The 24459-nt window shown below is 37.8% G+C and overlaps 1 long non-coding RNA gene across 4 annotated transcripts in view; it reads left to right on the top strand.

The window, feature by feature from the left end:
- LOC135363824 (uncharacterized) overlaps positions 1 to 15658 on the top strand; it is a 38572-nt gene extending 22914 nt beyond the window's left edge. The window contains exons 3-6 of one of the 4 annotated variants that reach the window (XR_010409953.1): positions 4822 to 4891; positions 5875 to 7987; positions 10314 to 11386; positions 12341 to 15658. This is a non-coding gene — a long non-coding RNA (uncharacterized LOC135363824). Of the gene's footprint in view, positions 1 to 4821; positions 7988 to 10313; positions 11387 to 12340 lie in introns of all 4 variants that reach the window. The other 3 variants (XR_010409955.1, XR_010409954.1, XR_010409951.1) reach the window with 3 other exon arrangements.
- The last annotated feature ends 8801 nt before the right edge of the window (positions 15659 to 24459 follow it).

Below are 24459 nucleotides of genomic sequence, written 5' to 3'. Positions count from 1 at the left end.
CTGCTGAGCTAGTTTTAAATATGTAATCCAGGGGGAGGGACGGGGGGGTCCTCCTGCTTGCCCTGCATTGCCTGCTCACTCTGGACTGATATTTGAGAGAAAAATAAAATTATTTTTCTTATTTTGTTTTTGTGTGCTAATGCATCATTGGTCTCTTTGTTGTATCAGCTTAGTCTGTTCCCTAACACAATCTTCTCACATTCCTTTCAAATTAAGTATGTTATTTTTCTTCTATCTGACATGGAACTTTTACAGTATTTCTTTCCCTTGAGTCTACCCTCTCCCCATTTTTTTTGCAGAGAAGAGTTTGCAGAAATCTTTGGCTTCATCTCATTATTCTTTTCTGTCACTGCCTGCAGGCAGAGTCCATAATGTAAAGGTAAAACTGTGTTCAGCATAAGTTCCCTTGAGTATGTAATTATAACGCATTCCAGGGTGCACCTAAAGAAGAAGAATCTGTTTCTCCAACCCAAGATTGCTTTTGGTGTCAATCACACAGTGAGATATAGACAGAGGCAATCACTGTAGTAACTAACACTAAATGAGGCAGACCACAATAGAAAACATTATGCATTTTCATTGCTGATAATCTGGGCGGAGGACTCAGAAAACACGGAGGGCCCTAAGCATGGAATGGGAGAATTCTAATTCTCATTTTGTAGGTGTGCAAAATATCTCATAACCAAATAGCATTTTTGCTCATTGTCAAAGTATGAAGTGACTTATTTCTGTTTTATACTGGATACCAGTGTTGATTAATAAAACCTATCAGTATGTTCTATTATCAAATCACAAATACTGATCAAAGTGTAGATATTAATTCCAGTTGCAGCATAATCTATAACAACTAAAAATATATAAACATATGAAAATCCTTTACATAAATACACTAAAATGTGTTTTTAAAATTCATATTTATATATACAAAAATATACACCCATAAGCAATATAAGTAAGTGATGATTGTTGATGGTCAACTATTTTACTAACTAAATTAAAATACACTTATTTCAAAACTTAAACTCTTATATGAAGAGAGTTTCATAAATAATTTTCTAATTTATGATTTTGTAATTTATTTACTTCATAAATAGATTATTCTGATTGGATTTTAAATGCATCATAGCACTCAGAGAAGTTCAGATCTAGAACCTTTATATAGGAGAATGTAGTTTGTGAATCATTTAGTAAAATATTCAAGTAATCAAAAATAAATGCTTTCAATTTCTTAAATTTAATTGCTGACATTACCTTGATGCCTTTGAAAATATATTTTGGAAAAGTAAAGGAATACAATTAATTTTAGAACTGGAAATCAAATAGAGGTAAGAAGTTTAGAAACAGTGTTTCCCAAATTTTAATCATTTTTTTAAACACTCTCCCAATTTTGGTATGTCTGTATAACACTTAAAATAATATTTACCTAATCATTTTATTTCACCCCATTCCATTCCTATTTAAATATGTTTAATTTTTAAAAACCAGCATTATGGTTTTACCTACCATAAATATTACACTCAACACAATATTATTTTCTAACTATCTACTTAAGTAAAAAATATTCTTAGGTTTGCCATCTAAAGTCATCTCACATAACCCACATACCACACTTTGGTTAATAATTGATGTGGCATTGCAGTATACAAAATTCTTCTAGTATTCGAGGCCTAAGTAAAATACAGAAGTCTCCTATACTTAAAATATTCATTGTGGCAAAAGTATGTTCACGCTCTGATCACCCAGTATTGGTGATAATACTAAGTATGTCGCTTTTTCCAGCTATTGAGCAAACCAATAAAACTTAGGACACATTTTATTCTGAAGTATGACTTGGAACACTATGAGGCACGTACTGTTATTAATAAGGTTAACTTCACTATCTAAATAAGCTGCTCTGGCTTCACATTCATCATAGTTAAAGAGATAAAGGCAAATGGCAAGGGCTGACAATTGCATCTCTAAAATATACTATGTTCAGTAGCAAATATGTTATTTAAAAAAGGTTTTTTTGGTCCAATCTTTCAGGAATGCTTCATTTTGTTCAAAAAAATTGAATAATATGCTTTATAATTATCTTTGTGGTAAGAAAGTAAAGTAATTGTCAGCATAACACTAAACAGTATTTTAGGTTTGTGGGATTATGTTTTTGCATATCTGTAAATTGCCAATTTGCAAGCAAGAACTCTCAAAAATTCAAATTCTATTGGGTAATAAATAAAGCAATAAAAAGGCAGATTATTTTACAAAATACAATACACCCTTTTCAGTGACTATGACACATCTTCCTATAGAGCAGTGGATTCAGATTTGGAGACCAAGTATTTATGACAGGATTTTTCTATCATCCAATGTATATATGGTTACAGACAAAAATGCTTGCTGGAGTAAAGCCTCAGCTTCATGCAAGCCCTGTATCAAAATGTGCTTGGTAAGCTGGGACGCTATACATGCTTTTGGACTAAAGCTGAGTAATGAAAGCCCCATACTGCCTAAGCCCACTCCAGTTGTTCAGAGTAGACCAGAGAGTCCTAACATGACCATGTGGAGCAAGTCTGTGCACAAAAGTCCCTCCATGTCCCATCAACCCCATGCCAGTCCCATCAAGCTCACCCAGTTCTCAGGGTGCTGAAAGGGATCTTTCAGGCCACCTTTGGAGATGTAGTTCTCTTCTATTGCTGTGTAACAGATCACCACAAATTTAGCAGTTTATGACAACATCCATTTATTAGCTCACATTCCTGTAGGTCAGAAGTCCAGGCACAGCATGGCTGGCTTTTGCTCAGGCTAAAATCAGGGCATTAGCTAGCTATGTTCTCATGTGGAGTTCAGGTGCTTTCCCTACCTCATCATTGTTATTGACAGAATGTGTCACTTTGCTGTTGTAGGACTAATATCCCCATTTCCCTGCTTGCCATCAGTTGGGAACAGTTCTAAACTCCTAGAAGCTGCTCCCAGTTCCTGAGCATGACGTCCTCCCCATCTCAGCATGGAGAACTGCCCTTCCAGTCTCTCCACTTGCTCTTCCGTGAGCAGTCATAGAATATTCTCTACTTTTAAAGGGCTCAAATGATTGGGTCAGGCCTTCCAAGATAATCCCCCCCCATCTCCAGGTTAATGGTGTCATACGTCATAACCTAATCACAGGATTAAAACACATTAAATTTGCAGTCTTGGGGATTCTGCAGGGTGTGCACACCAGAGACAGAATATTGGGGAACATCTTAGAATCTTGCCTACTGCAGAGACTTTTGTCACTTTCAGCCTGACACATTTCTTTGGCTTGAATCCTCACACTCAAGACTTTTTCTTTCTTTCCCCAAAAGGAACTCAGAAAAACTAAAATTGTCACTAAATTAGTCTACATGAAATAAAATATACGTGAAAGATGTGTATCCCTGAGCTTTCAAACATGTTTCAAGGTGACACCAAACAAGCTCAGATGCTTTTCATCATTCTCAATGCAAATGTGGCTGCAACCAAACCATCACTTTATGGTGAAGCGCTTTTGTGACACTGTGGTAGCTGACAATATGATTTATACTCGTGCGGACGTTGTATTAATTCAATATGATTTCCTTCTAACTAATGTCAGACCTACTGTGCAAGCAGAGAACAGGTTTATTTCAGTACTAATACTAATTTATTTATTCATGAATGGTTTTTTTCTACAAATTAAATGTATTTTTTAGACTTTATGAGCTTAGGATGCAAATAGTGAAAATTTTAAGTAATTATTGGTGATTTGGTTGTGTGCACTCTTCCTGAAGTGCCTTAACTCCCCCTCCATGTTTGATTATTAATTGGATTCCTATAGTAACTAATTCTCAACCAAAAGCTTTGATTTATCAAAGTATAGATGAAAAGGTACTTATGAAGGACACAAATCTGATTTGGAGATGTTCACTAAAACATTAAAATTTATTACTAAATATCAAATGGCAATTTTCAAAGCAGGATAAAGACCATAGGCAATAAATAAAATAGGCAACGCATAGTACAGTGTCGTGGAAAGAATAATAAAGAGTAAGATACTGGATAAGCTACTTAATTAATCTTAGTTTCAGGTTTTTCACTATAAGAGGGGGGTGATCCTCCAACTTTATTGAATCGTGAGAATTGAATGATTTATGAAATCTATTGCCGGTAATAAATGTTCAGTAAACACTTCCTTTCTCTGAACGTGAATAAGCTAATTTAATAAATCAGCTTATTTTAATAAACTTTAAAATGGGAAAAGTCACAATTTAGATAGAGAACACTCCACAGACTTAATTCAATTTGTAAAAATCAGTAGATTCAGTTGCTCTAACTCAAAGTCAGAATAACAGTAGCTTAAATAATACTTAAGTACTTCTAAGAATTTGAAACAAAGGACATTTAATAGTGGAATTAGTTAGATGATGGAATCATTGAGAGATGTCAAATTGATGATATGTCAACCCAGAGATGAGCAAAAGCAGGGCAGACCATCTCCCTACACCAGGAGAACAAAGGAGAATGAAGTGTCCCTGAAACCTGGGCAATGGGATTATGAAGGAAACGCAGCCAAAGATGCCATGCAAGGCATAGGGAGAGATACCCTGGTTTCTTCCTTCTAACAAAAGGCAGATCACATGGGAACATGGGAAAGGGCCTATGAAGTTTGAGAAGAACAAGAAGGCAGTGAGTGTATCTGAGGGCAAGCAGACCATGGGCTAGCATTTGAGCCGGTGAAAGTAAGAGAAATGTAATTGACCGGCATCTCAGATTTTAGGTGGTTCAAGAGAAGCCTGGATCCTGAAAGTACTGTGATGATTAATTCTCTTAATTGTGTTTTCTCAGAGCTTCAGAACCACTGCTAGCAAAAAGAGATCTGTTAAAAATAGAGACTTACTCCCCAAACCCCTTTCAGGTAAGACTGAGGTGGACATGCAGCCCGTGGCTGCAGGACTGACAGAGGAATAAAACTCAGGAGGGTGGGCCTTGCTGTTCCTGGCCTCAAGACATGGTGTAAGGCGTGGGACCATTTGTTGTTACACTCTTGTTCTTTTTCCAAATGTGGGAATTCTGCCTGTCTTCATTGTCGTAAACTGATATTTTGGGGTATGGAAGAGTGTGTTTTCCAAAGATGATCACAATAATATGTATCCCATCCTTCAAGCTTTTATTATGGTGCAATGTTGACACATATTCATTGAGATGGCAGGGGGTCTGTGTTTTTTCTCTTTGGATCTGGGAGAGCCTGTGACCGTGAAAAAAGTGACACTGTGACTTTTGAGGCTGCACATAAAAAGAATACAGTTACTGCCTGAACCACTTGATACTCACCCTTGGAACCAAATCACCATACTTTGAGGAAGCTAAGTACCCTTATGAGAATCTGTGTATCTGTATCCCGGCCACCGTCTCAGCTGAGAGTCAATATCAACCAAATGTTGGTGACTGAGTCCTCAGATGATGCCAGTCATCAGCCTTCAAGCCTTTTTAGCTTGAAAGGAGTAGAGATGACATGCCCCCACCAAGCCCTTCCCAAATTGCAGGCCTATGAACAAAATAAATATCATTGTTTTAAACCATGAAGTTTTGGAGTGGTTTTGTGACTCAACAATAGATAACCAGTACATAGAGTGATTAAACCTATAATTTAGTCAAATGTTGCCAGACATGACAAAGCACCTTGGACTAAGAAGAGTATGCTTAAGAGCTCCTAGACATACCATTTACACAGTAGCTGGATTTGATTTTTTGTTCTCTGCCTCTGGGGAAGTGTAAGTGCATTTTCGGTTGTAAGTGGGATAATTGTATTTACTATATGAGGCAGAGGAAATGTGGGAATTGTTTGTGCATGTCTAATATGATGTTATAACTGGATCTTTCCTGTCTCTATTTTGACAGAGGCACCAGTGATCAACATCAGATTACCTAAATGACAGTCTCCAACTTCATACTGATTTATTCAACATAGAATGCCTATTACATGCCACTTGTTATTCTGGGTGCTGGGGATGAAGCAGTGAACGAAGCAGTTAAAATTTTCTGCCCACATGAAGCTTACATATGCAGAATTAGAAAGGAACCATCTCTAAAAACCTGTTCCTTAAGGAATATAAAAAGGAGTCAGGGTGTAGTAAAGAGGAATTTGGTCAAGAGATTTTATTGGAGAGAGTTGTTGACGTGTGTTAATCAGGAGAGGCTAAGTTATGTTAGGATGTTAGGATGACGACTACTCAGAGATGAACCAGAGGTGGGATATGTGTAGGATGTCATGAATCTTGTCCAATGAGGGCCAGTAAATCTCAGCAGAGAAAGAATGAAGATGAATGTACATAGGCCTAAGGGTGTAGAACAAAATGGTAGAAGATCATCTGGAAGAGTCATCTGCCTGACTGGATCAAGGGCAGTGTAAGAGAGAGATAGTGTGTTAAGGAATCTCTGAAGAGAGAAAGGGCAGGATCAGAGAACACAAAGGATGCACCCCTGTTCCCTCTACCTCCCTCCTTCCTTCCCCATGGCATGCCTCCAGAGAGAGCAGATCCAAGCTTGGGAAGAAAAGAATGTTCAATGCTATATCAAGCTTAAGATTTGGCTTAATATTTTGTACTGGGTGTCTAATTTTTAAATTGAAATTGTGTTTACTAACAATAACTGAAGAACTTTTAATTTTTGCAAGTGAGTGACAACAAAAATTATGGACCTGTCCAATAGTCTTTCAAGGTAAGGGAAGATTACCTGAACTGAGTAAGTTTTGAAGCCAAAGTAAGGGACAAAACTTAATTGTCACTGTGATCACAATCCTTATGTCATGCTTGTTCAACACACCCAGTTTACACCTATGGGGTAAAGGGCATGTTTTTCCTAGGTGGACAATGGATAGCTCTCCACTTCTACTGCTCTATTACTGGTAAGAGAATTCCATTTCCTTATGGGGAGTGAGTTAAATGAGGATCATTCCACCTATCTGTAATCATAAAAGTGGACACCTGTCCCAGCCTCAGTGAGAATGATAAGTAGCGCATTTGATCGAATAACTTCAGGGAGGGTAAGGGCTGCAGCTTTCTGTTGGGATTACTAATCTGTGGGTGGCCATTTTTTCCACAATGTGGAAAGAGAGAGAGAGTGAGAACAAATGAGCACAAGCCTACTTCACTATATCATTTTGATCCCAGACCCAGCTTTACCATGAAATATCTCACTTATTAAAGCAACTAAACTTCAGTTTTTACTTAAACTAGTTTGAGTTGTCTCTTGCAACATAGTTTTGAACAACTCCTGTACTATATTTGAAGAGGAACCAATATATATGCCTCATCATTTGTAGTATGTCTATAAAACAATGCTTCTTAGTCTTTATGGGTCTTGGGTCCTTTAAAATCTAATGAAATCCAAGGACCCCCCATTTTTACACATTAGCACAATTAACTATAGTAGAATTTGATTTTCTTCATATAGATGACAAAGCAACATGTCTAAAGAATTCTATCTTCCTAACATTTTTTCAAATATTGAAAATGAAAAAAAAATAAGTTAAAATGTAAATTCAAGGAGAAGGATACACTGCTTGGCTAGAATGCAAAATTGACACAGTGGAATGGTTTTTGATTCATTCTTCTTTGGCAAGTCAGGAATACTTGCTGCTCTCTACCTATGAACATGCAGAAGACATCTTCAGTGTGGCTTGTGGTGCTTTTAGGTGTCTACAGATTTCTGTTTAGAGTGAAAATTTCGGAACTCTGTTATTTTCATCCGTAGCCTGAAGAATTTTCTCCAGCACTAGACCATCCTACAAGGTTGTCTGCTTTCAGTATCTCTTTCCAGAGTGACAATGTGTACCTAACAATAAGTGTTTTTTTGTTTTCTTTTTTTGTTTTTTTGTTTTTCCCATCAGTATCTACAATGTCATGTCAAGGCCTCCAATCAAACAATTTACCTTATTCATGTGGCTGAAAATATCTGTCAAATGACCAATTCATGAGTCAACTCTTCCCTGTCAAACTGAGCTGGAATTTGGGTTGGTTATATCCTCCTAATAGTAAAGCTTCTATAAAAGGTTCATTTAAGTATGTGAAGACTTGTCTTTTAGAAAATCAGCAATCACATATTAGAGTCTTTGTTATGACAAAACCTCTCAACAGGTAGCAATTCAAGGCACCATTTTAGTTGTGAACTGATCTCAAACATGCCAGTATAGAAAGCTATGATCTTGCAGCCCAGTGATGTCTGGCACTTTTTCATTCACCCACAAAACCAGATGACTTCCAATCACACGTGTTTATCTCCACCTGGAGTAGCAGGATGTTTCTTCTAGTTGAATTTTCTTCGACAAAATTATAATCTTGAAGATAATGATGCCAAATTAGTAATTCTTTTTTGATGATATCTGTGAATGCCATGAACAAAATCCAGGAGCTGCCTGGTTTCATTCTATTGTAAGTTGAAGGTCCAAATAAATATTGGTATTATAACTTGTTTGATTATGCTTAAGTATATACATACAAAATGATGACTAAATTCGGCTAAACCATTTTAATAACATTATCTAATAACTGGTCTTAAGAGGACAATGGTTTTCCTCTAGTTCCATCCATGTTGTTGCAAATGGCAAGATTTTGGGTTTTTCTGATGGCTGCATAATATTCCATTATATATATATATATATATACACACACACACACCACATCTTCTTTATCCATTCATCTAGAGGGTATTATGCTAAGTGAAATGAGTCAATCAGAGAAAGACATGTATCATATGATCTCACTGATATGAGGAATTCTTTTTTTTTTTTTTTTTTGATATGAGGAATTCTTAATCTCAGGAAACAAACTGAGGGTTGCTGGAGTGGTGGGGGGTGGGAGGGATGGGGTGGCTGGGTGATAGACACTGGGGAGGGTATGTGCTATGGTGAGCACTGCGAATTGTGTAAGACTGTTGAATCACAGATCTGTACCTCTGAAACAAATAATACATTATATGTTAAAAAAAAAAAGATAGTAGGAAGGGAAAAATGAAGGGGGGAAAATCGGAGGGGGAGACAAACCATGAGAGACTATGGACCCTGAGAAAGTGAGGATTCTAGAGGGGAGGGGGGTGGGGGGATGGGTTAGCCTGGTGATGGGTATTAAAGAGGGCACATATTGAGTGGAGCACTGGGTGTTATATGCAAACAATGAATCATGGAACACTACATCAAAAACTAGTGTAATGTATGGTGATTAACATAACATAACAAAATAAAATTTAAGAAGAGGACAATGGTTTTAAATCAGGTATTTTGAAAGATAAATGCAATATATATACACACATACATATGTATATATATACTTTTTTAGCCTCTTGTTCTTATTATTTCACAGGCAAATTAATATTTTTCTGTCATCTTTCTTTTTGATCCATTTCCTGGAACATCTCTCTCTCCCTCTTCTATTTGTCCAAGTTATATTTATTCTTTAAAGCTCTCACAGTTCCCTTCTCTTCAATGATAACTTTCCTGCTGCATAAAGACTGCTTTGATCCCATTGGCATTCATTACAAGGCTTAACACCCACTCTCACTCTATAATTTTCATTCCCATGTCACATGTCAGTCTTTCCTACACAATTAGCGTATAGTTTCCATTAGGGTAAAAATCATCTCTCTACCACTTCTATATAACACTAAACAGAGTGGTTATCTATTCTACCTGCAACATATACTTTAATACTTTATTGTTTCTCTGTTTGAAAGTATATTGATGGCAAATGTTATATATTACAGAGCTTTCACACATTACCCATAAACATCTAGAGCTATTTTTCCAAGAATAATTCTTAATGTAAAATTACACCATAAACCAACACATTTTCAAAGAGACAATTTCAAATGTATGCATTTAAAAGATAATAAATCAGAATAAAACTTTGAGATGGTGTCTAGTTTTAAACATACTAAATGCACTTGAATATAGGCCTTTACCAAGAAACTGATAGTTTTAAGAAACTTTCTCAGGGAAGATTTATTTATCATATAATTCAAGTCAGAATTAGAAAACCTAAAATAACAAATTGCTAAGGAGTTTGACTCCACCAAGGAAAAGAGAAGATCGCACACTATTCTTAAAATCACAGACAATCCCTTTAAACATCAAAATTATTCAGTTTGCCTAAAGATATGTATGCCTCAAAATAAGGAGAGCTTAAGTTTCCAAACAGTTTTCGTGTTTCTCTCCTCAAATGGCCTGGGAAGCCAGGCTTCATCTTTTTTAATGCATCCTCCTCTAAAGTCGTCACCAGTACAAATATACCATGTTTCATTTTGATGTTCTCCAAGCACAGTGACTGGGATATTCTTTTTTTCAGATGTCACCAAATTTCTAAGGTTCATTTTGCTATAGGAAATAAGATGAGTGTTTGGCAGTTATTATATTCATATGTGGATGACACCGGAGATTTTCAGGGTTCTCTTTGACTACAGGCATCACAGGTAAGAACCATGGCCTACCCTTCTTTGTAGAAGACTCCCCAGAGCTGTGGTGATATCCTTGCTCGGCTTGTTAAACACCCAATAAAGACAAACCGGATGGACCGAGATTCCACGGTTGTACCTACGCCCTATGGTTGCATATTTGAAGGTTTAAGTTTGCTAAATTGATTGTTTTGCCTCTGTTATTTAGCCTCAGGCAGAAGACATGGACCTCCTTATTCATCAGGCCAAGCAAGCCTGGAAAATTTTCCACCAAACCAGCCAGGAGACTCTGGGACACTGGTGGGAGCCAAGAGGGTCCATCAGGCCTCAGTGGCCGTAGAGCGAGGCCATCTGGTCCTAAATGAAGCACCCACCGGCACTTGGGAAACTGATAGTAGCCAAAACTTTCATTAGCAACACTTCTGCATGCAAAAAGTCCCTGCAGAACCATAGTATTCATACTATTCCATCGTTACAGATAACTTTTTAAAATCATAAAAATATTCTCAAACTCATTAGCATGTTTTCAAAAATACATATAAGCTGCTTTATTTTGTTATGGGAAATATTTATTGTTATTTTCTGATTTCTGCCAATTAAAATTTTCAAACAGCATTATTATACGTGACTCCTCAATGTTTATTTGAAATCTTTTCATCTGCATGCAGTTTTCTATATACTTTCAGTATTTTTTTCTTGAACGATTGCCATTTATTTTCCCATAGAATTTACTGAAATGTGAGCCCCTATATTTTTGCTGGATGAACAAACCACATCAGTTTAAAATAGAGATCATGCATATTGCCTATATATGATTTAAAACACTTTTTCCTCCACAGACTTGTGTTTGTCACACGTTCACTTCTCGTTCTGGGAAGGTCTGAGGCAGCTGGGTGTTGCCACTTTTGAACAGTTGGTGGCTCTAGTGCTTTGCAACCGTCTTGTGAGTCCAGAGGCCCCAAACAAAGTAAGAGAGCTCTCTTTCCCCCGCGTGGTGCAGAATTTGAAAACAAAAGCGTATTTGAGTAAATGTGGTGCACTTAATCAGAAACTAAAAGCTGTATCAGATATGAATTCAGAAGAAAAGTTTTAATCCTCGCATATGGTTCAGACTATGTAATACAATGTGAATACATATTAGTATATTCACTAAGTACAATTAAAGGATCAAAAGCATTCTACGAGAAACACATTGTAAGCTGTATATGTAATTTTAAACTTTCTAGCATTTCTGTATTTTTAGAAAGAATAAAAAGAAATGGGTGAAATTAATAACATATTTTATTTAATCCAGAATATTATCATTTCAACATGTAATTAATATAAACATTACTAATGAGATATTTTGCATGTTTTTTTTCCCCCTTCAACACCCAATGTCTATTTTATACTTAGAGCACATCTCAATTTGGACTAGCCACATTTCAAGAGCAGGCTAGCTGCACGTGACTAGGGGCTATTGTACTGGTGAGTTCAGGTCTAACGTAACTAAGGGTAGCCCTTCTATTCAGATTCGATGCAATCTATTAATATCAGGTAGAAATTAATTTTTGTAAATCAAATTCTGTAAAGAAAATCTCATTTTTGCATTAATCTGGTCCTAAGATTGGAGCTTTCTTCCTACGGGAAATCATCCAGGAGACGTAGCTTACAATTTTGCTGAGATAGGAACGAAGCACGTGGCTTAGCTAGCAGCATATGAGTTTGTGTTACTGACACTTCTAGAGATGGCATTACCAAAGGATTTTTGGATTTCTCCAGAGCCATTGGTCCCTTAACATTTTAGACAGATTATAACATTTCCCCCATGCATCGCTGTGATCTGGTCCTCCCCTTCCATATTTCCAGAATTTAGCTTGCCACATTCTTTTATCTGGCTTTTGCAAAGTCTACTCAGACTCCGTTGTGTTTCCCTTCACAGGCTGCTGTTATCATCTGGATTGTGAAGAGCATGGCCTCTCGAGTCAAACCCACTGATTTGAGTCCTGGCTCCACCACTAATTGGTCGGGTGATCTCGGGCCAATTATATATCCTTGTGCTTTAGTTGACATCTAAAAACTGCAGAAAATTATAATACCTGCCTCATGAATTCTGGTGAAGATTGGCAAGATATGTTAATACCAGACGTCTAACACACCATAAACATGAACTTGCATATGTCTTAGCTCAATACTTCGATCCTGTAAAACATATTGGTATTCTCTTATCAATCCTACAATATTTAATAACATAAAATAACTTGACACTAGACCTTTATTTATTTTTTAGTGTAGAGTGAGAAATTTCATTGGAAGATGCCTCCTATTGACACAATTAAGTCAATAAAATAAGGGTCTAGGTTAGTTTTTATCAGATAGGATCTTCTGAATATTTCACAAGGGAAGTGCCAAGCAAGCACAGTGACTGAGGTTCATGGCCCTGAACAGCATTTTGGAACATATGGCTTCAACCCAAATACAAGATTTTCTCATTTCTCCCCTGTGCTGCTTATTCCTTATTATATAGGATCGATTCTGTTGCTAAAGAATGCAAAAACTCATCTTTTCAAGTGCAATTCTTCTGTACATCCACACAGCATATCTACCGTGTAATTATGGCGTGTTAGGTATACAGTTGTTACATCGGTATTACTTAGAGAAAATGAAGCATTTAAAATGTTTGAGGACAGTAGATTGGTTCTGGGTCTTGGTGAATAAACTTGACTTGCTACTTAAACACAGAGAAATGAAATATGCTTTTCAAAGTAGTCAAGAATGTTTATTACTTCCTCAACTGGAGATTGAAGTTAAAAAAAATTTAGAACACCCAAAAAAAAAGAAGTCATCTCTGCCATCTGCTATAGTCTAATCCAGGAATAATGATCTAGGGAGGACTAGGAAACAAAAGCCAGTAAATTGGTAACAATTCCAAAAACACCTACTAGAAAAATATTTGTGCAATGGTTAGTATCTTAGATTTTTCAATTGATAAGTATTTACCATCTGCGGCCACAACTGTTAGGTCTATTTCTGGACAGTAAGAATGTGGAGTAAGTCAGGAACTAGAAACATAAAAGATATCATGTGGAATAACTTAAGATGAAATTGTACAGTCAGAATATGCTGTATTTGTATTTTAATTCTCTCTCCTTAAAATATTCATGAATAGATTATATCTCCACAGTCAATAAATACTTATTGTGTGCCTGATATGTAGGTCTTTTAACTAACTTTATTTTCTTACTATATGTTTGGATCTCTTTTATAGTTAACTACCATGTTCTTTGAAGGGACTGACTTTCACAATGTAGCTCACAGAGGTCTCTGCAGAACGGATAGGCTATGGGAAGTCACAGCTTGTTTTAGGCTGAAGGTGGTAAGAATGATGAAGAGTAAATCCCAGAAAATTTCCGAATGGAGAATTGATGATATAATGATTGATTACACACATGCATGTGGATGCTAAAAGAGAAAGGAATCTCAATGACATAATCCAATAAGATGATAGTGATTCAGTCTGAAATGTTGTGATGAAAGGTAGTAAAACTGGGGTCCTTGGATAAAATGGTTTTCTTTTTCTTAATGATGACAGATTATTATTTGGAGGAGTGGAAAGCTGATGGATTCAGTTCTTGTAGAGGTTTCTAGGGAAGTGAAGCAGGCAGGCAGTTAAGGATGAGCAGACATATTGTAAGCAGAAAACAGAGCCAAGACATTGTTTGATGGCAAACATTTTGTTATGAGCCATAAATAGTTGGCTATAGAGCTCCTCGCAACAGAACTCCATGGCCTGCAAGGGCAGACAAATTCTGTGTGCATATTAAAAGTTTATTTGATCCATGTTTTCTGCTTCTAATTAAAATCTCATGGTAAGAAAAAAAGTTTTAACTTTAACCATAAATGTCTAGATGCTTTTACTGGGCAGACACTGCTGCAATTTTTACTTTGAGTTTTGCAGATTAACCAGAGAGGTAAATAAGAGTGAAAATATTAAAGTGAGTTTTCTTTGATGAAATTTAAAAAAATTACCAGATACACTCCTTTATCCAGGGCATCAGTAGTTGTGAGAATCGGAAATGTAAAAAAGAGGAAGCCCTAGACTTCCGTGGCCCAAGTTGATTCTCTTTCTTTATGCTTCAGTGAAAATTAGCTAAAACCAACAAATAATCTCAGCTTTCCATATTTCTACTTCTGTTTTACTTAATTTCTTTAAGACTGTGTGTGTATGTTGTTGTGTAAGTAAGTGTGTGTTTCCCTGTCAAATGTTTCTCTCTTAAGTGATCCTCAGCTACAGCAGCTCGAGTTTCCAATGCGTGTTAGCAGGACTTAAAACAAAATACTCATTTTTAAACTTTCTGACTCATATTCTAAACCAGTCACATTCCCCTTGTACTAAACGCTTCGAGGATACAAAAGTGAACTCTTATTGATTCTGTACATAAGGACTGCACTGTAGAGGAGGTGATAAATCCCACTATCACCAATAGCTAGCTGATACGTGCTACACAAGAGGAGCAAATGATGTGATGTGAGAATCGAGGCAGGGCTCATTGCTTCCAGACAAGGTAGACTGGTTTCATGATCAATGAGTATAATCTGAGACATGTTTAGGACCTGGGAATACAGGTCTGGGAACCAAGAGCTTAGTCAAAGACACAAAGGTGGGAAAAGGAAGTGATTCCTTTTCCCTTGAATGAAGTACCTACAAAAGGGAACAGTGGAAACAACTCTGAAGAGGTAGGTTGGGAGTCAGCTCAAGAAGGTCTGGGAGGTTACGTAATGGACAAGTGTGTCACCGAGGCATCTTATGAGCAGAGTGAGTGTTGGGGCAATGGTCAAGAGCACAGGCAGATCAGACAGTCCTGTGTTCCAGATCTGGTTCTTCCGCTCACTGGCTTGGTCACCTCATCAAGTTACTTAACCTCTCTGAGCCTTGATTATTTGCATCTGGAATTATAATTGTACCTATAGGCTATAATGTGGATTAAATTAAAAATGAGGTTAAACACCCAGCCCCTGACATATAGTAGGTGATAAAAAAAAAAAAGTTACTGCTAATAGTAATGCTATTAATTATAATAATAAGATAGTCTTGGCTTTTGCATTATGTGAAATTATTTTAATTCCTGAAGTACCCAAGTCAGAGGCAAAACCACTCACTGCCATTCTATTGCAGAGCTAGGCTTATTTTCTATTTTATTACTAAGATTGCCAGTTTTGTTTTGATCTATATATATTTTGGTGCTGCGTTTATATACTTGAAAAATATGAAAGCTAAAAAACCATGTGTATAATTATTTCAAATCTATGTAGTGGGAATAAATGTCTTAATTCACTTGAGCAATTAAAAATTTTTTCCAGTTTAAATTTTTTTTTTTTATTATTTTTCAAGAGGCCTTGTTTAAACCCAGAAACATTTTTTTTTTAAAATGTAGAATTTCAGAGCTGGAAGAGACATAACAGACCATTTAGCTCAGCCCCTCTAGAGAAACTGGAAGCTCTGAGATCCTTGGTGACTGTTTCAAGGTAACGATATTAAAGATGAAGGGAAATGTTGATCAGATCTCGGGGCAAATAATTCTCCCTCCTCATTATCTGGCTTCGCCTTTTTTAATGTGACTAAAAGTGATTTTCTAAGAAACTTAACACAAAATACTGCAAAGAAATCCTTCTCAGCATTTTCTGGCCAAATAACAATAAAATAATATGGCAACTTTTTATTTTATTTAAAGCATTGTCCAAATTAGCATATGAACAGCACAAAAATGTCAGTAACACATTCTTTGGTCCCTTTGGCCCTTTTAAAGTAGTCTTTGAAATTCACTGCTTATACTTCTACCATTGACTGTTTAGAGTGACTTGGTTTTGTCAGCACTCTGCCCACGCTCTGAGTCCGTCAAACTGCTGGTGGGGAGGGGAACGCTGAGGCCAGGAGCACAGGAGCAGGGGCATGGCAGCCGGGGAAGCCACAGGGAAGAAGGGCAGACAGGAGGGTTGAGGACATTTTTAATAATGTGAAGGACTGGGGCGCCTGTGTGGATCAGTCGGTTAAGCATCTGACTCTTGATAACAGCTCAGGGTCCTGAGGTCAAGCCTTGAATTGGACTCTAAGCTGGGTGTGGAGACTACCTAAAAATTAATGATGATGATGATGATGATGATATGGAGGGTCTGGTGTGCTTCTATTTCATTACTGCCCCAATACGTATAGGTTCCTGAAATTGCAGTAATGCATATTAATTAATTTGGATATAAAGATTTACATTTCATAAAAATTTACTCAGTTGCAAAATGAGCAGTCATAAGCTCCCATTAAATATCTGAGAATCTCTTGTGATAAGAATGTTAGGCGAGGGGCGCCTGGGTGGCTCAGTCATTAACTCTGCCTTCAGCTCAGGTCATGATCCCAGGGTCCTGGGATCAAGCCCCGCATCGGGCTCCCTGCTTGGCCGGAAGCCTGTTTCTCCTTCTCCCACTCTCCCTGCTTGTGTTCCCTCTCTCACCGTCTCTCTCTGTGTCAAATAAATAAATAAAATCTTAAAAAAAAAAAAAAGAATGTTAGGCAAGTGCTAGCTTTCCTTTCAATACCTTTTCTTTCTTCCACTAACCTTTTAGTATATACTTCCTTTGCTTCCTCAAATGTTGGGGAATACAGATTTCTTTTTTAGGACAGTGTGGAATTTTATTTATATAAAATATTTATTTTCAGATTACAACTGTAAATTTAGAAAATACTTGATACTATAAAGAAGAAAGTAATAAACCAGAAATAACTAGTTAGTATATTTTGTCATCCCTTTTTTCTAGGCAATTTTTACTACAGCTACAAACATATTCTTCATACATTTTCAATCTTAACTTTTCCATCCAACATTCTTTAAGTTATTTGAAACCTTTAGAGTATAATTTTTATTGACTAGATGATATGCCATCATATTGATGAAGTGATATATACATTGTTTTCATTAGTGGTACGAGTGAATGAGAATAACAGTGTCAGTCTGTGCTGCCTAAGTCCATTGATTCTCAATATTCTCATGAGAAGATATTTGTACCTTATTTTAAAATTTCTAGTTGATTAAATCGCACTTTGAAATATGCAGGACATTTGTTAAGCAATTACACAATGAAAGCAACTTGCTTCTTGAGCCTTGTGCTTTGTGAAGCTACGGGAGCCTTGTTTGTGCACTTCGAGCAGGGCATCCACAGCTCTTTATGGTCCATATTTGTTTTTGTGTGTGTCTATCCTTCTGAACTGTAAATGTTTTGAGGGTAAGGACTGGCTGTGCTTCAGCTCTTCATCCCTAGTTTTATACTTGGAACAGAGCCTGGCATATAGGTGCTTTGATGTTTGAATGCATCAATGAGATGATTCAGGGCCCACCAAGTGTTGATAAAGAAGCCAGTGGGTTCAGTCCAAGTGAGGGGTTTGAGTAATGCTTTTTGGATTTTGAGGGCATGAACATTCACTGTGTCAGATGTGTGGACAGGGGTAGTACTGGAGATCTAGTATGATTGTTTCTCCAGTTTTTCTCTATGTAACATTTGAGAAGTGAGAATAAGGAATGGAGAATGCAGGGAATGTATTTTGAATTCTGAAATTTGTAATGTAAACTTTTTTTTCTCCTGAGCGAGGCATAAGTTAATTAGTGAAAGCCAAGGCAGGGCTTAAAAATATATGTTATTTTATGATTGTAGACAAAGCTTCTTGAAATATTATTTATGGTTATTTACATTTATTTGGATTAAAGGAGATAAAGCAGACTGATAGAACCTGTGTATTAGAGGTATTTCTCTGCACCATGTTTATGTTTTCCTCCTCATAAAGAGCGACAGAGAGTGTTCTATGTTCAATTTCCATGGTTAGTGTGCATGGACCAAGTAATCAGTATTTTGATTTGCATAGTACATGTTATGCTCAATAGATACTTGTCAGAGTGAATGGAATGATTTACATTTGAAAGTGAGTAATGAACACTGGTATGGTTTCAGTTTTAAAATTATATATATATATATATATTTTAAGATTTTATTTATTTATTTGACAGAGAGAGAGACAGCTAGAGAGGGAACACAAGCAGGGGGAGTGGGAGAGGGAGAAGCAGGCTTCCCGCCGAGTAGGGAGCCCGATGCGGGGCTCAATCCCAGGACCCTGGGATCATGACCTGAGCCGAAGGCAGACGCTTAACGACTGAGCCACCCAGGCACCCCTAAAATTATATTTTTATAAACATAATTATTTTCCTAGTTTCCTAACCAAGTTTTGTGGTATTAAGACTAATTCTTTAGCTATTAGACCAGTAGACAATGTGACTTAAAATTGGTGGTTTCATTCTAGCTATCTACTCTCAAATTTATGAAGAGCAGATGTCAGACATGTTATCATTATTAAATTATCACCAGTCAGGCTTCATGATCGTACTTGAGTAGAATGAATAGGAATATAAGCATCCACTCCCATTAGTTTTTCTAATGAGGCAGGATATGTCTAACTCTCCTATAATAATTGGCTAGACTTGAGATGTGACACCTAGCCTTGCAAGCATTGATTCAGCACACGTTTACTGAGTTACTAGATCCTGTGAACAGTGTGGAGCAGCTTAAGATTTTCTTAGGGAAACAAAGCATAACCACCGGATAGCCTAAATAATGATATGTAATTGATCAGCAAGTAATCATTGCCACAATAATATGCTATAAGAATCCAGAGGTGGCAAAGAATAATTTGAGTGATGTGGCTGGAAAAGTCTTCCTAAAGAACAAGAAGCTTGAGCTTTTAAAGAGAAAGCAGAGAAAAAAAGTGATTTTAGGTCTAACTAATGCTTATGAGTAGAAATAAACAAGGTATATTTGGTGGGGAGGAGTGATGGATTTCTCTCTCTCTGGCAGAAACAGAGGGTTCATGTAGGAAGGAGAGTGGATTTAGAGCAAAATAAAAGGCATTCACTTTGTCTAAATATCGAACTTGCATAAACATTTTATGGGAATTACTCTGGATCCCAAACCAAGAGTCCATGTTTGGGTAAAGTCCAGAAATCTGTATTCTAATGCTCCAAATTAACATGATGCAGGTATTCCCTGAACTATACTCAGGTAGATACTAGAGTCTGCTTTGCCAGCAATTAGTAATTGTCTTGAATAGAGTACAGGCCTGCCACAAACTGCCTGATGTGAGCCCAGGATGGAAGATGATTTAGATCAGGAAGAGACTGTAGGTGATGAGTCCCCTCTGGGAAATAATGCAATCAACTGGTAATTTAATGAGAAAAGGTGGGGCAGTTGGAATGAAAAAAGATGAATATGAGCGATAGGTGGAGACACCGGCAAACCTTATAATTTACATTACATAGAGGCATTAGGGGAGAAAGAGGATACAAAACATTCTGGGTTAGCAAGATGATTTTTATTAATGAAAAGAACAGACCTCAGGGCCTTGAGTTTGTTCATTTAAGAGGGAACTCAGTGGGTGAAGGAGAGTGTGAACTGGGGAGAAGACGATGAAGTCCTTTGGTAAAAAGAGAACTTGAGATAATAGTAGGGTACCCAAATTAAAAACAGAGGCGGGAGATGAGAGGACAAGGCCAGTGAGCACTTAGCACACCCACCAGAATCACTGGCATTGGTCAGAGAACCAGTAGATCCTCAGTACTCATGGTCTAGCCCTGCTAGCCACAGACTCTGGGGCCTCACACGGCAGGTTTCTCTCCCTTTTTCCTTTCTCTCATGGTATAAGGGGCCAGGAGTCTGCCATCATGTCAGCAGGCTGCTTTCTTGTGCAGGCTCTGAGGGAGAAACGATCCCAGGCCTCTCTCCTAGCTTCGGGTGCTGGTCGTTCCTTGGGTCGTAGCTGCGTCACTCCAGTCCCAGCCCCCCAGCCCGCAGGGCCCTTTTCTCGGTCTCTGTGACCTTTCCTCTCTTATAAGGACGCCACTCTCTGGGTACAGGGCTCACCCTAAATCCAAAATAATTTCATCTTGAGAGCTTTAATTAATGACATCTACAAAGACCCTATTTTCAAATCAAGTCACATTCTGAGGTTCTGCGTGAAATTTTGGAGGACCCTGTTCAACAGTACATCCTGCTAGGAATATGTAGGAAAAGAAGAGGAGGTCCTAAGGTGGAGCTTTGGGGGATACTAACCTTTAGGAGGTAGAAGAAAGGGCGAGAAACAGGCAAAAGAACAGAGACATACTGGAGAGCCTGGAGGAGGATGGTGCACTGTCAGGAAAGCTGAAGAAGTTGGAGTCTTCAGGGAGACGGAGTCTGGCAAAGTCAGGTTCAGCAGATATATGCATAAAATTGGCCACTAGGTGTTGGACGAAGGTGATTTATGAACATCAGGAGAGCAGTTACAAGATGATTTGAGAATGTGGGCAGAAAAAGAAGAGTGAGGGAAAACTAGGATGATAGATAGGAAATAGATCAGATGGACTATCCCACCCCCCGCCCCAGATAGAGAGGATCAGAATACCATTCTCCTCCAGAAGGTTGGCAATTATGTAAAGTGTCCCCAGACACATCCAGAGAGAGGATTGTTCTCTCTTTTCACAAAATCTGGATCAAGAGAATTCAAAAGTGGTCAGAGCAAGGGATTTCTCCTCTGCCTCAGAGCATGAACTGCTTGTACCTTTTCATATGCAAATATAAAGAATCAGGCTGAATCCTGATTAAATTGCAAAGACGTTTGTAAAGTAATATCACATCTAGGGATAGTTATTAAGGCCTATGTATGGACCTTATTTGTAAATAGCAAAGATTAAACATATGATAAAAAGGAATCTTTAGATGGAAGAATTAAAGATCAATTATGACAATGGTACACAGCACTGAAAGCCTCTGAAAGAACTTCCTACTCTTTAATCAAAGATAATTATCAATTATGAGGCTTTATCATTAGTAGAGTGTCTACACTTTGCATCTTAAAAAGCGGATGATAATTAGTCTCTAGTTCTTGCTCTAAGTGCTCATTATGTTCAGAGAGGAGTGACTCTTTCCTTTTAAAAATGACTTTTGGCTCATGACCTTGGGCAACTTAGACTCTCCTGTCCCTACACTGAGTTGAGATAACGCTCATTTTTTCCATTACTCAAAAAAAAAAATTGATAGTTGCATAAATGCTAAATCATACAAAGAAACCGTAATATGGCTATAGAGAGGGCAAAAGATTTTTAGCTCTGAATAGTTGTTGAATTCAGAGGAGCAGATTTATTACCCTACTTACACTGAAGATGTAACTGTAGATCAGGATGGCTATTTTTCCAATGGGAGAAGGATAATAACATCTATTTATTGAGTGATTATATGAACTCAGAATTCTACAAAACGTTTCACCTATGTTATCTCAGTTAACCCTATCAATAAGATCGCAACATAGTCATTACACTTTCCCCCCATTTTACATGGTAAGGAAAGAGTCAGAGCAATTTAACAATTGTGTCCAAGATGACACAGATGATGAATAATCATTCTGGAGAATATTTGATATGTAGTATTAAAAGCCACCTAATCTGAAGATATTAATATTTAAGATATTGTAATACCAGAAGTTGCAGGAAAACAATTAGGAAATAATTCTTTAACTCTTGATTAAATAATTAATTTTGTGGTAACATTAAACTTTAAAGATATCCAGCTCACATTTTTATCACAGAAAAGAAAATGAAAAGAAGTGAAACAGACTTCGGAGATTTATTGAAAGTCAAATGCTACATGATACAATGATCCATACATAATTTTAGTTGGGAAGTTATGACCTGGTTTGAGAGGTGTTTTTGATGATACTATTCCATCAGATAGTGATATTTTCCACTTTGAAAATAATATAAAAATCTAGCAATTAAGTTGAAGTTAACAGGTTGCTGCATAAAAAATAATCAAAATTCTGATCAAATTAATGCAGGACACATGAGAATGTCAAACTTATGGGGGGGATTCATTCAGTAAAGTTGTGGGATGTGCATAATATTTAGTCACTGCTCAGACGGTGGAGGGGGTTGGGGGGAGGTAGGCTCCTTTGAACCTTTGAACTTATAGCTGGGCAGATAAACTCTTGAGACTGCTCAGTTTTCACATTAAACAACCAGCAATAAAAGGGATAAAGTTTGGATTTTTTTTTTTTTTTGCAGTTCCTGAAACCATTATTTAAGTAGGAATATTATGTATTCCATACAGGTAAAAACTGAATTTATTTGTTCATGCAGTTGCCTTTCCTTACGTATTGGTTTAATTAATCATGGATGAATGCGAGTTTTGCTCTACTGGAAACCAAAAATAGTTGGGGTTCTAAGTGTATCTAATGTATTTCAAAATCATGGACAAATGTGTATTGGTGATTAGAAGATGAGAATTTTCAAATTGGAAATATACATTAGCAGTAGATACCTATTTTTAGGAAGACTCTGCTTGAAAATGTGTTTCTGATTTCCATGTAAATTTCAACGTGGTGTCTGGTTTTGAGTATTTTATGGAACGTTGTACTCTGCTAGGAGTTCTCTCTTGCTGGCAGCTTTTTCTCAACCATTGCTCTGAACCTGGGGAGACATCAGGGGGGAGGATCCTTCAATTTCTTTCTGGTTACTTGGCAGCAGAAATTCCTTACTGACCTCCAATTTGGCTTCCTGTAGCTGGGCAGCTAGGGGAATAGAGCCTGCATTTGGGAGAGGTAGAAGGTAGGGCAAGGCAAAAGTCAGGATTTTTTTGGCAATAGCTAAGTGGAAGCACATGTATTGAGGATATTCTTGTTCTAAGCCCCTCCTATTCACCCCATACTTTGAGATGGCCAGACACACGACAATGCACAGATCAGATTCACAGCAGTTTGTTAGTCACATACACTCATAGTCCAGGAGGACACCACACACCACGCAGGGCCCTGCGGGTTGTACTTGGAAGCAGAGTGAACCGGCAGGGGCTGGGGGAGGCCGGCTTTGTAGAGACAGGAGGGTGAGGTGACCCTTGGTTCCCAAGGAAGGATGAGGGGAGACAGGTTAGGCTGAAGATAAGGGGGGCTGGAGCTGGTCTGTCTGATACTGGAATGACCCAGGGAGAGAGCGTTTCCTGCTGAGTAGGGGTGGGGTGGGGTCGGCGGATCTTATCTGGCAAGAGCAGAACTCATAGCTAACCTCTTCCGACTCTCTAAGGCTCACGGATGTCCAGGTACACATGGAATTTTAGTCCTGACAATACAGTTCTCACGACTGAAAGTTTAGTGGGGGAACAAGGGAGGAGCAAGTAGTACCTCAGCCAACTGCTGAGGGAGGCACTTTTTGGGCCGGGGTTAGAGCCATGCAGGTCTCTGGACCCCTAGAAAGATGAGATCAAGTGGGCTCTACACAGGGACTAGCAGTGAGTATCAGGGTTCTAGCCATATATGATAGGTTGAGTCAAGGAGCCAAAAACCGGTAACGTTTGTCAGAGACAATAGAGTGTAGTGGCTAAGGGAGTGCACGAGTTGGCATGGCTGGCTTACATCTGGGCTCTTATCAGATCTATGGCTTCTGGAAGGTTAATTTCTTTATACTTCTGTTATAATAGTCACTGCAGGGGTGGTTGAAATGTTAAATGAGGTAATACCTGTAGGCACTTAATAAATACCAGCTCTTATTAATGATTGGGTACATAAGTTACCCCAACCAGCTTCTGAGGGTGAGCTAACCAGTGGCCAGTCGTAGTCCAAAGCAGTAGTAGTTAGGGTTGAGGGCAACGTGGTATCATTAAGATCACCTAAATCATACCTGAGCTTCTTCATTTCTCTTTACAAGGTCTTGGGTTGACACATTTTATTTTTATTTTTTTAAAGATCATATTTATGTATTTGAGAGAGAGAGAGCATGAGGAGGGGGGAGGGACAGAGGGAGAAGTGGACTCCTCCCTGAGCAGGGAGCCTGACCCAGGGCTCGATCCCAGGACCCTGGGCAGACACTTACCATAACCAACTGAGCCACCCAGGCGCCCCAAGTTGACACATTTTAAATGGTTACTTAGAAGCTTTGCATTTAGAAGATCCAAAGGTGTATTTTAAATAACGACCGTTTAAAGATTCTATCTAATGGTATTGGTATT

This window comes from Mirounga angustirostris, unplaced genomic scaffold (genome assembly GCF_029215605.1).
Source record: "Mirounga angustirostris isolate CCGP_5_RB_7025 unplaced genomic scaffold, mMirAng1.0.hap1 SCAF_3, whole genome shotgun sequence".
Classification (NCBI taxonomy): domain Eukaryota; kingdom Metazoa; phylum Chordata; class Mammalia; order Carnivora; family Phocidae; genus Mirounga; species Mirounga angustirostris.
This window is presented reverse-complemented; position numbering and strand designations above follow the sequence as displayed.